Source organism: Atta cephalotes (assembly GCF_000143395.1).
Source record: "Atta cephalotes unplaced genomic scaffold scaffold00008, whole genome shotgun sequence".
NCBI lineage: Eukaryota > Metazoa > Arthropoda > Insecta > Hymenoptera > Formicidae > Atta > Atta cephalotes.
The window spans coordinates 6,531,891-6,545,138 of NW_012130072.1; the positions used below are offsets into that span (position 1 = coordinate 6,531,891).

The 13,248-nt window shown below is 28.5% G+C and overlaps 1 protein-coding gene across 1 annotated transcript in view; it reads left to right on the forward strand.

The window, feature by feature from the left end:
- LOC105627381 overlaps nt 1-13,248 on the forward strand; it is a 24,334-nt gene that overhangs the window by 4,070 nt on the left and 7,016 nt on the right. The gene's annotated exons all lie outside the window — the stretch shown is intronic.

Here is a 13,248-nt window from a genome sequence, read left to right on the forward strand (position 1 = left end):
CTCTCTCTCTCTCTCTCTCTCTCTCTCTCTCTCTCTTTCTCTCTCTCTCTCTCTCTTTTCCTTTCTTTCCTTTCTTTCTCTCGTTATCATCATGCACCTCGCACGGAAGATTTCTCAACGATGCGGCCGAGTCGATGCGCCGAATCATGTCATTGATTTAAATCCATTAACGCGACAATCATAACACTTAAAATGCAATCTATTGATTTAAAACCGTTGAAAAATTTGATGTGATATTAGCACACAATGATTTCTCGTAATTTTGATATTTCAGAATGTTGTTGAGGACATATATAAATCGTATAAATAATAATAAACGATTTATATATGTAAAGCTTAACAACAAAGTTAAAAATTTGAAAGATGCTATGTTATTAATGCATTTCAAATGTCTTAATAATGCAAATCAATTTTTCTTTGAATTAAGACGTTAATTCAGAATTTAAAATGATTTAACGGGTATGATACGATTATTAAACTGCACTATGTTTCTCTTCATAATTAATGGCTATTGTTGCACATACGTATTGTTCGAGATATGCAAGGAGATATAGGACTATGGCATTCCTTATTGTCGGCCACCTTCTCGATCATTTATGTTACTTCGTTTGCGACCGAGTGATCGATGAACATCGAACGAAAAAAATACGAATAATGAATATTCAAGTCGTTCCGAGTACTCCAGATAACCATCCTGCAATGTCACTCTTATAGGCACATTTCACTGCCCAGCATTGCTATTGCTTATCGCTTAGAACTCAACATCGATGGCTGATCGATGAGCGACGAGGTCATAAAGAGACAGGTGTCATTTGTCGATGTAATGAGTTCTCGAGAACTATAAATGTGCGTTCCATCATCCCCATCGGAAACGTTAGTAACCATTTCTCGATACCATATGTGAAGTTATCGTATCGTGACTTAACTAAATCAAACTTAAGTATAGCAGATACGGTATTAGCATGGACCCGTTTATAAAATAGAAATTATTATAATATACATTTAATTTTGTAGATAATTTCTTTGCAATTATACAATAAATGTAAAACGTTTTTGTGCTTGATATTTTAATACCTTAAATTGTTCATTTTTATTTATTTAATTTTTAATAAATTTATCATAAACAGCGTGCGTAAAAACTTTTTTGCTTCTTTCTTTGTTTCAAAATAAAGAGCTCATAGACGAATACCCAAATTTTGCAATCCATTCAGAGATGCTTCATTTTTTATCGTGCACACATTGTGTTTCATCACTCGCTCAAAATAAGAATGATTAATTAACGAATGTTTACATCCGAAAGAAAGTAATTAGTTATTTGCTTTTCTTTATTAATTTATTTTTTCTTTCTTTAAAACGCAGACTTCCGCTATTTCTCATATGAGATGTGAAGAAAAGCAAAATGCGCGAATGAAAATGTACATTCACGAAAATGATTCGTTTTAACGTAAACACGACAATATCAGCACACGCGTCAACATTACTCAAACAATAAACATATTCTGATAAAATAATATTGAATTTCGACGGAATTCATGTTTTTTCATTTAAATAGTTTTTCAAATTCTACCTACAATCAAGATAACACATTATAATAACTATATTTTGAATGTATTATTGTAATATATATATTTGAATCAATATTGCTATAAATGCATTTATACATTCGCGTTATGTATCCTTTTTTCAAGTGTTTAATATTTTAAATATGATTTTTTTATATGATTTTTTATATGACATTACGTCAAAAATATTGATTTTATTGGATACAATCAAATATTACATACTGTAACTTGGAGTTTTAAGTGAAGCTGTTAAGCAATCAATAACGCATCCCCAGAATCCTACTAAACCTAGATGAAATTACGGTGGCCACGAATTTATTAGGCTTTAGACTTCTTTGTTAGATCTGGTCGTACTTATCATTCAAAAGTCGCTTTTGATGCGCAGATAACCGTGAATGAATTTTTAAGTTATCCATCTAATATTGGAGTTAATATATTGAATTACCTATTAATATATATCATTCATCTTGTCGCAGACGAAAAAAATTTTTTAAATACTAACATTACTAACGTAACACAGCCAATTATATCATTTAACACAGCCAATAATAAATTTATATGATACTTATCTTTTAGTATAATTTATTTGCGATAGTTCTATACGTAATTATACATGCGTATGGCATTTGTATGTATATTATAGGTTCATAGAAATATATTAATTTTATTTTCATTTGGAGTGTATGTAATAAATCATTATTTTAAATGAAAATGTAATACTTTGTAGTTTGTTGTTTTATAATGCTTCGTCAAAATTTCATAAAACGCCAAAAATACCAACTGCATCTTCATAATGCACTGATAGTAAACTGCTGAGTGCAAACCGTACGTTAATATACTATTTACTGTATGGTAATATACTATATGTTAAAATATTATATATACAATACTGATATCGTTGATTTAATTACTTTTACTATCTATCAAACATTTGCAACGTATTTTAACTTAATTATTTATTTTTGTCTATTAAGCTAATTGCTGCTATAATAAGATTTTAGCAAATTTTTCCATTTTATTTTTATTAAATATAATTTGTTTTATTGTATCTATAGTATACATATATTCTATATTTTTTTGTAACTTTCTAGCAGATTCACGTTATTTGATTTTATTTCGACGTTAAAGATGTCAATATAACATGTCAAAATGACGACAAATAACATCAGTTATTTATTATAACATCAATTACTGAATGATAAATATGTTTACTGAATGATAAATATGTTTTTTTTACTAACTAGTTTGTTATTAATCAGTAGTTAACTATCAAGCAATTTTTGAATTACATTCGCGTAAATCTTTCTTGTATTATCTTACTAATACATTAGTGTAAAAAAACTTATTTATTTATTCTCCATTTTTGCAAAAACTTTATCTTCGTAACAACGACAAAATTCCAGCGAATAAAAGAAGCAGAATACATTAAATTCCACGGCTGCAAATAGAGCACTTCTTTCGCATACTTATATCTTATTCTCTCCTTCTCTCTTTTTACTAACCGGTATAACCCGCAGGATAAACATATCAGTGCCGATCGTTCAACCCTGAAGACATTCACAAGCGATGCGCATCTTCTGAATTCGTCACATTTCAATTCAGTCAATTTCTCAAGACATTTTTTTCAATTAAAAAATAAATGAAATATTTTGCATAATAATGGAATCAAAAGTCGATTATTTAAATATCAAAAGATTAATTAAACTAAATATTTAAAAAAAAATTTGATGTCTTATAAGCAATTCTTAAATTTATACTTCATTTTAAATGATTTTTGTTTTATTTAGATATGTAATTTGAGAAATAATTAGAGATATTTAATGATGTGTGAGAATAAAAAAACTTATAATACACGCCTTATCATGACCTTTCTCAATACTTTTACTAAAGAAAAATCCAAAAATTGTGAAGAAAGTGGAAAAGAACACATAGATGAAAAAAGTTTAATAGACTTGGACTCTACATTTTAGTATTTTTTGGGGGATAATTATCTTTGGAGGATTCAACTAATTCTAAATTCAAAAGCAACGATTAAATTCATTATTAGAACAACTATGTATGTAGAACATCTGGAATCTATTAATTATCGAAAAGTTAACGAAAATCAATATTCCTGACATCGTTGAGTGCTTTCCAAAAGTTTCAGAACTTCAAACAGAATCTTCACATACTCCACTATGTGTGCCTATGTATGTATTTTCCGACCCATGACCTTATAATTCCTACATCTCGTGCGAAGGCCGCGAGCATCGATCGCACACTGGATCAAGAGAAGACGTACAATTTCGGTGTACGTGCAAGCACTCGACATTGAATCGTATTGCTAGCAAAATGATCCATCAATCTCCTGACAATCGCGAGTTTCGCTAACAAGCAAAGAGAACAATGTCAAACGATAACGAAGAACACAGAAATATTTATAAGTTATGTATAACATGCAAACATTTATGAAAAAGTTATAAAAAAATATCAAGGTATTATAAAAATTTTTATTAATTGTAATTTTCTCATTTATGTATTATTCACAATTATATCGCTCATTTAGTATGTTTATTTTATTTACAATTGTTTTATTTTCAAAACGTTATTAAATAATTGCTTATTTTATAATTGAAATTAGAAATACAATGTTTGATTGATATTATTTAATAAACAGATATAATAAATAGATTTAATTCAGTAAATAAATTTAAGAAGTAATAATTACGAACATTATGTAATTTTATTTACATTTATTAAATAAAAATACAATAGAGTATACTGCGTCATACTTTTTTAAGTCGTAGTAGAAAAAAATTGAGGTCTGAACGATCGAAGTAAATGCTTGCAGCTTGATTCTGCCACGTTCGATGATAGCGGCTTCATGTAAATCCATTAACATGAACTTTTATCTGTGGGCAGCGGACGCAAGGGGTGAAAAGGTCAAAAGCGAGAGAAGAGAATGGGTGGATAAGGCGTGAGGCACAGGTATAAGTACACGTGCGCTGACGCACGCGCTATGAATTTGCATGGATAAATGCAGGAATATTTTGCGGTTAGTGGTCTGTTTTTGTTCTATTTGGATTATTCAATCTATATCTATTGTTGAAAGTACCGCACTAAAAATAAAAAAAACAAAAGAAAATAACCAATGCAGAAAGAGATTTTGTAATTAGACTTACTTCTTATAAAAAGATGTTTTTGTATCACAACTAATTTTAAACTTATGCCAGTAATCAATAAATTTAACGTTAGACGTAAAAGAGAGACGATAATTAACGTTAACTTGAAAAGACGTGCAAAGATATTGAAGTTTTATCGTGGTACACGTAGTTTAATCATTCATATGCTTTCATTTTACTTTTTTATTAGATGGAAATAGCGGTAAATAGCGGGTGAAATCTTTAAGCATCAGAATCAAGATAAGATTGAAGATCTCGTAGTTCATAAGCGACGTCAATCAAACGATATCTTGCATTGTAGTTGTGTAATATTGTTCGCGATTGACTTATTGCTTTGAAAGTTCACGCTTTGCAACGTCGTTGCTCAACCTAGTCCAACGAGTGAAATCGAGCTACAACAGAATTAATAGACAACGAAGTTTATGGACAAGCGTACGGCAGAAGGCAAATGGCGTCCGGGAACGTAAACTGCATCCACCGAAGAAAATGAACTGGGCGATTCCGCATATGGAGATGCAAGGAAGTCGAGGTTGTTTTTTTCTGCTGACAAATTACCAACGTTTGTTCTTGGAATGGTCGAAATGAACTGCCGTTGAACGAGAACTGGTTCTCGATTCATCGGAAACAATGATTGGAAGGCAATGAAATTCCAGATCAAGATACCCATAAAATCATATATTTGGTAAAATTAAATGCTTCTGCTTCACGCGAACTGTGAATGATTCGAACAACTATGTCATTATCTAATCAAATTTGATAATTGTGTTATTTATTTTTCTTCTCTCTAATTATATTTGTTAATGACAATTTAAACATTCTATTTTGTTTTTTTTTACTATTATTAATAAATAAATGAATAAATGTACAAAGCTATACATAACTCAAAACGTTTAAAAAAAATTGCCAAATGTTTCGTAATAGTTATTATTTCTAATAAAGTTAGATGATCCCATCATGTAGAAATTTTTGATTATGAAATATATTGATAGAACTTTTATTGTGAAGATTTACTACGAAGATAGAATAATAGGAAATAACTACATCTATGGACAATCTAATTAGTATGACATTTTAAAAATTAATGAGAAATGTCTTATTTCATGTTCGTTCAAAATTTAAATGGCAAGACACGTCGTGCGCCACATGATCACTGAGCAAGAAAAAGAAAGTAGAGACAGTAATGAGAGACGCTGCGCGTCTTATTGGCACCGCGTAGGAGCATAATTACTTCACCTGAGCGGCAACCTGGATAACCCGTCATCAAGCAATTTTGTAATTTGGAAGTTTTGCACTGCCTGCCCGCGGCTCCCGTTGCATCGTTGCACATTCCGCCGAGGGAACGGCTTTCGATGCGCAAGATGCAATCTCTAAATGAACGAGCGGCAATTCGCCTCTTTTGCAAATATGGACTGTACATTCTTGGATGGCACAGACCGGTAATTTCTTTGTTTATGGAAATACTGAGGGCATCGAGACGACAAATGAGTCCATAAACACAATCAGAATTTTTCCAAGAGTTGAATTTTTCGAACAGTTAAATTTGTCGAAACCATTACATTCAAAGTTTTAATAAATTAATTATAATAAATGTTATAATGCCTGTTTTGAATTTTGATGGCGAAATATTTCCTAATAAATCACAATAAATAATATAAGAAATTTATTTTACTATTTTATTATTTCGTTGATTTCACTTTATTCTTTATTAACCATCTTACTCTATTTTATAATTTTTATATCTTTTCTTTTTTTTTACGTATCTATTTTATAATAAATAAGTAATCCTTTCTCTCTTTTCTTTCTCTTTTTCTATTATATAATATTTTTCTATTATAAAATGTATAAATTATAGGATGTAATAATAAATATTTGTATATTAATAAAAATATTTATGTACCTTTAAAGTTCAAGTAAATTACGTAAATATTATCGATTGCTATTGACGAACCGATTATACTGCAATGAACGACACAGAAAGGGACGATCCTAAAAAAAGATTCATGTAAGCAATTCTTTAAAGCGTAGGTCTGAAATTAGCGGGCATGAATCACTGCAAGCCGTCTTGGCAAGATCCGAGGATCGATGACCGACTCTCGTTAGCGTATACATACATCGATTTGCAGTGTTGGATTGTTTATACAATCCGTTAACATCCCTTTTTTTTTAATACATGACATGGTCACATGTAGTCAATAACGATAAAAATGTCAATGTTCTGAAAGTTTCAATGCCGAGAAAATATCTTTTTAACGAATGTATATAAACTTTATATAACACTTTTTAGACTATTATTTAAAAAATATCTTTTTGAGATAGAATTTAGATAGATGTTCGAACATTTTCCTTTTTCTACAAAATTTTGCTTATACAAAAAAATATTAAAAAAAAATTTTTTTCAAAAATTCCTCCATGAGAAAAAAGATTTTGCTTCGTACAAGATATAAAAAATATAATAATAGTACATATATGTATATTGTTCAATTTTTAATTAATTTATTTATTATATATTCTTCGAAGTTTAAAAAAAATATTTCTAATTGTTGTTTTTATTTGCTTTTGCATGTTAATTATATTATAAAATATAGTAGGTATAAAGGAAAGATAATCCAAGATGTATTCTAAAAAAGAAATATCTTTACGATGAAATAAAGCCTTTGCTTTGCATATTGGGTGTTATGATAATATCACATGAAGAATAATAGCTCGGAAAATATTTACGGAAGGAGATCTTTTATCCAAAAGATTCGCAATTTTATACATATTAGCGACGTCGTGATATATTTCAGAAAGAAAATATTTTAGGAGTATATGGAACCTATTCGATCTTAAAAATAACAGCGGCACTTTTGTGATAAGTTATATGGCTGCAGCTGTGCGAAGATGAAGTTACCGCCAAAAGGTGTTATCGAGTCTCGTAATTGAAACGCGCAATACATAGGTGCGTTATGGCGTTCAAGCTTCGAATCCTGAAATAAGATACATCGTAATTTTCAAGTAGCTCGTATAATCTCTCTCACTGGTGTGCATCGAGAAATCGTTACATGCATTGCTTTCGCGCGTTCATTAAATTTCGCCAGAATGATACTAATAAGTAACTATATTTTTATAAAAAACGAAAATAATGGTAACTCTTAAAGATAATGTTTAATAAATGTAATAAATTAGTAGAATCATATTTTTAAAGAATAATAGAATTGTTTATGATAATAAAATAGAATAATTATTATATAATAATTAATTTGTTATTATTATTAAAAAATTAACAAAACTTGCTTTTAAAAATAATTGATAGATATAATAAAATACATTATATCAGACACTAAAGTATATTTAAAAACTTTCTTTAATATAAATACATTTGCGAGATAATTATCAGTGCGATTAAATAATAATAATTATTTATTCTTTTTATATTTTCCTTTTTCTTTCAGATATTTTTTTAATATTTTGTTTTCTGAGTTAAATTTTACGCGGAAAATTCTTCATTAACTGACGCGAGTGGCATTTTGAATCTACTTGAAAAAATAAGATGAGTGTCTTAGGACTGCGCATGATCAATTAAGTTCTAAAAAGTTTGTAAAACAATAGTCGATGGTCGAAGTAGTCATTGGAAAACCTTAAAAACAAATTGCTGTCCGGACACACGAGTGGCACTTCAACTCTCCAGTTTCTTTGTTCCGTCTCGCAAAAGCCAGTTGAGATTCTACGTGTTTTGCATGCAAACTGCTCGTAAAACAAATAGTCATTATACTGCCAGCAATTACAATCGATAGCTTTGTCTACCCTTTCATTGATTCGATTGAATTGATGTTCTGATCTGCCTCTAAATCTCAAATTATTTGCAATATATAATTTATGACTTGATCATTTGTGTGATGAATGTGATTATTAATCACAAATTGAGGCAAAATTGCTTTCGACGTAATCATTGAACTTGAAATTTAATTTAAGAATTGCTTATGAAATTAACATTAATTTGAATCATAAAATTTGTTAATACGAAAAAAAACATATAAATAAATAAAAACAATAAATAATATCCAAATCAGTAATAAAATGATATCTAATCCATATTTATTAAAATATAATAATTTAATGTATATTAATTTTTTCATAATGAATGAATATTGTAAGTTTTTATATTTTCTTAGTTATTTCATAAGAATGAGTTATCAGTACAGTAATGATAAACATATAATAAATAAATACAACAATTTATAGTTTGTCATATGCATTTAATAGATACAAGGGATGTAACAATAATAATAATAAGTGATAATCGTAATAATAATAATGTGATGCAATAATAGAATAATATTCATCACATGACAGAATATAGCTATAATTTTAATCTAATTTTTATGATATTTATAATTCGGAAAAGGGACCATCTTTGATCTTGTTAAACTGATCGTTAAATTGCATGATTTACGATAGACCGCACAAAGATGAGAACTGTGAGCTTCTAGATAATACGATGGGTGGTGCACGAGAAAAAAAGGAAACAGTGGAATTTAACATTTATGAGATCAGGCAATAAAAAACTGGTATTTATTGCCACTAACCAAACGTACATGACATGTCATGTATTTCTAAAAAATCTGTACATAATTCTGTTAGGAATTATTATTAATTTATTGAATAATTTCTGGAAAGAACGTATATATCGACATCGTGAATTTTCATTTACAATTAAAAAGTATTAAATTTTATTTATTAGATAATGGCAATTAATGCTCCTTGTGAAAATGTAATTATTTAAATATTTAAAATGAATTTAATTAATAATAGTTAGAAAAACTATGAAAAAATAAGATATGAATAATAAAAAATTAATGGATATCATATATAAATTATATTTTTTTATATTTAATTTACTATTAATTTTGCACAATCTAAATTATTAATGACTTTATGAAAATGCATCACAAAAATATTAATTACGAGTTAATATTTAAAAAATTGAATTATGTCAAATAATTCTGCTTATATTTTTATTTTATATATATATATATTAAAATTGAATCAAATTATTTTTTATTAATTTTCTGTTAAACTTTATTTATTTATTAAAGAACTAATTTATGTAGAAACAATTTGTAAATTTTGAACAATATGCATAAGCCATATGAAATTCATAATTATTTACAAAAATATTTATAATTTTATTATAAGATGTTATAATGATAGCAAAGAAAGAGAGAAACAGAGAGAGAAAGAGAGAGAGAGAGAGAGAGAGAGAGAGAGAGAGAGAGAGAATATTAAAATATTTATATAACCAAACTCAAGTCATACAACTTTAATTTATTGGATTAATAAATCTGACATGAATTATGAGATGCATTAAAGAAAGTATGCATTTCAGATGATTTGGGGAACACGCAGAAATTGTTCGATTCAACTTTTTTTCACTTTCACGTTTTTCAGTTTCACGTCTTAAGTCTTGATGAGAAAAGATAAGAACTTAGATTGAACATCGAAATATAAGAAAATATATAAAATTATACAATTGTAACTATGACTTCAAAATCATTCGAAATTTCTGTAAAAGAATATTTTAAATAATAATTTTTAGGATCCATTAATTGATTAATACTATTTTTCATAAACATTCTACAATAATAATTCTTCTCTACGAAGAATTTTTTTTTTTATAGTCTAAGTGTAAGAAACACAATTTTAATAAATACAGATTGAAATAAATTTGCAGATATAACTCAACAAAGTCATAAAATCAACCGTTGATAAATTTTTTTTCCTAATGCTAAAACAATTTTGACTATAATATATTTCGATTTAGCAAGTGAAATTGAGTAAAAAAAAAAATTGAACCAAATAATCTCTATTGCTCATTAAATTCTGAAATGTATATGTTTTTTTTATAGAATCGATAGTGATCAATTTGACGAAGAAACATTTGTTTGCCTTCGGTGATGCATAGATTTAAAACGTAGTTGCAATAATGTTGCGGAGAAGGCATGCAGCTCGTTAGGCTTGCAAAGACGATAAAGGAAATCGTTGTCGTCATCGTCGGTGAAAATCTACGCGTGCAACAGATGAACGTAAGAATGTAACAAACGCGATAACACGATGTCACGTTAAGGGCTATGTGGCGCTGTTAGGAATGGGAACCGTGAATTCGAGATCATCACGAAGATTTTGGAAGCGCTTAAGAAAGCCATACACTAGACATGCAACCATCCAATGTATGTAATTCATTCTGGATTTATCATTCTTCGACCGAAACATTGTGAATCGAATCACGCGATAGCGTCTGGATGTTACACATACGACATGAGATTTTATTATGCGCTTTTTTCAAAATACATTCAATTCTTTTTAATCTAATATCTTCAAGTACACCACGCTGAAATATTTAGCGTAACTACAATTTCAATCAAATATAACTGATTTTTCAATAATATTGTATGATATGTTATAAGATATAATTTTGTATAAATATAAGATATAAATTTATATGAATTTGATGAATAAAATGAACAGTTAATTCTATTGAGAAGCGATGCTGATTTCTCTTCTTGATTATTTTCTCATTTTTGTTATCTATATCAGCGTAGAAGAAATAATTAAGAATTATATTCTAAGCAACAGAGTCTGAAACCTTCTATGCATAACGAGTTTATCAATTTGTAATAAATATGTTCTTTATTAAGATAACTTTTAAAATCAATATAATCACTTTGGTCGATGTAATCACCAATTATTTTGATGTACTGACTCTTAACCTATGCTATACAAAACTAGTCCGGTAAGTGATTGGTATAAATGTCTCGGTCGATAAGATGAGAAATGTTATGTGAAAAGCTAGGATTTCTTATTATAAATCATCAGGCGAGCCATAAATCTCTGACAATTCTTATCATTGCGAGATATGCTGTCGTTACGATTTTGTTTTATGTTTGTTAAAACATCCGTTCAGTGTCTCGAAAAGAAAGAAAAAAAAAAGAAATCTTATCATAGTCTACCGATGCACGAAACAAACTTGTCAGAGCAACAGCCTGTATTCCCACACGAGTGTCCCCAGAATCATATCTGAACTGAACCCCCGTTGCGAGACGCATTTCGCGCGATGTTTTTTGAATAAAAAACACAGTATACAGCATATAATTTGTGCTGATTTATACACTTATACTAAAAAAGCATTATACATCAAGTTTTAGTATTCTACTTATCATAAAAATAACATAATTTTAACAATAATAAAAAATTGAAAGATAATCTTTGTTTCCATGAAGCGTGCCATATAATTCATTAGAATCTTTTAATATGACATTGTGAGTTCGGAGAAATGCTATTTGTGTTATGCTAGCTTTATTTTATATGTAACAAATGATAAAGGTAGAATGACATAAATAGCGCTAATAGCATTTCCTTGAACGCATTTTATACATATAAAAAAAGTTCCTGTATATGAAATTTAAATTTTTTTCAATATATTGTATTGTAATCTTATTAACAAATAGAATTAATGAAACAAAATGTTTTACTAATTGAATACAGGTCTTTTAAAAAATTTGAAATTGAAATATTTTCTTTACAAAAATAGTACTTTGATATAATTTATTTTTGACATTTCAATGTCTGATTTTACTTTTTATTAATATGTTAATTTATATCTAAGGAAATTAAAATTTAGTTTAAGTTAAAATCAGATTTCTTCTTCAAATTTCTCAATATTAAATAGAAATTAATACAATACAAGTAATGTAAACTGACATTATTGCGAATGCGTTATTTCTTTATTATTTCAGTTAATTTGGAAATACAATAATAACTTATGTCATTATCAATAATATATCAGTCAAAAGGAAAATTAAATGCAAGCTTAAAGACGGTGAAAGTAATTATCGCATGCAAGTCATTTAAACAGCACTAGAACATTCTTGATAGACGATTACCTGATGTACTAATCCTTCTAATCCTTTCTCTTTTATTTTTCATGAACGTCCTTACTGGCACACTTGCAGATTCTCGGCATCTAGCCTTGGCTTTTCTCAGAGAGTTTACTATTAATGGAGAATGTTAAAGAGGTCCTTATTTAGCATCCGGAAATCACAAGACTTAAATACTTAATACTTCTGCACTTGTCTTTAATTTATGTTATTAAATTAAGTATCTAATAAAATCTTATAAGAATCTAAAAATGTTTTTATTTTTATTTTTGTATGTTTAATTTTTTAATTTTGTATTTTTTGTTTAATTTTTTTTCAATTGACTTTGCGATTCTATCTTCCAGAATTAAACTTATTACATATTATATATTTATCTTACAGACAAAATATTCGGCATCTTTTTAAATATTTTAAATTTAATATATTATTTTATATTTATATTTAACGCACGCACACGCGCGCGCGCACACACACAAAACACACACACACACACACACACGCACACACGCACACACGCACACACACACACGCACACGCACGCACGCACGCACGCACACACACACGCACGCACGCACGCACGCACGCACACACACACACACACACACACACACA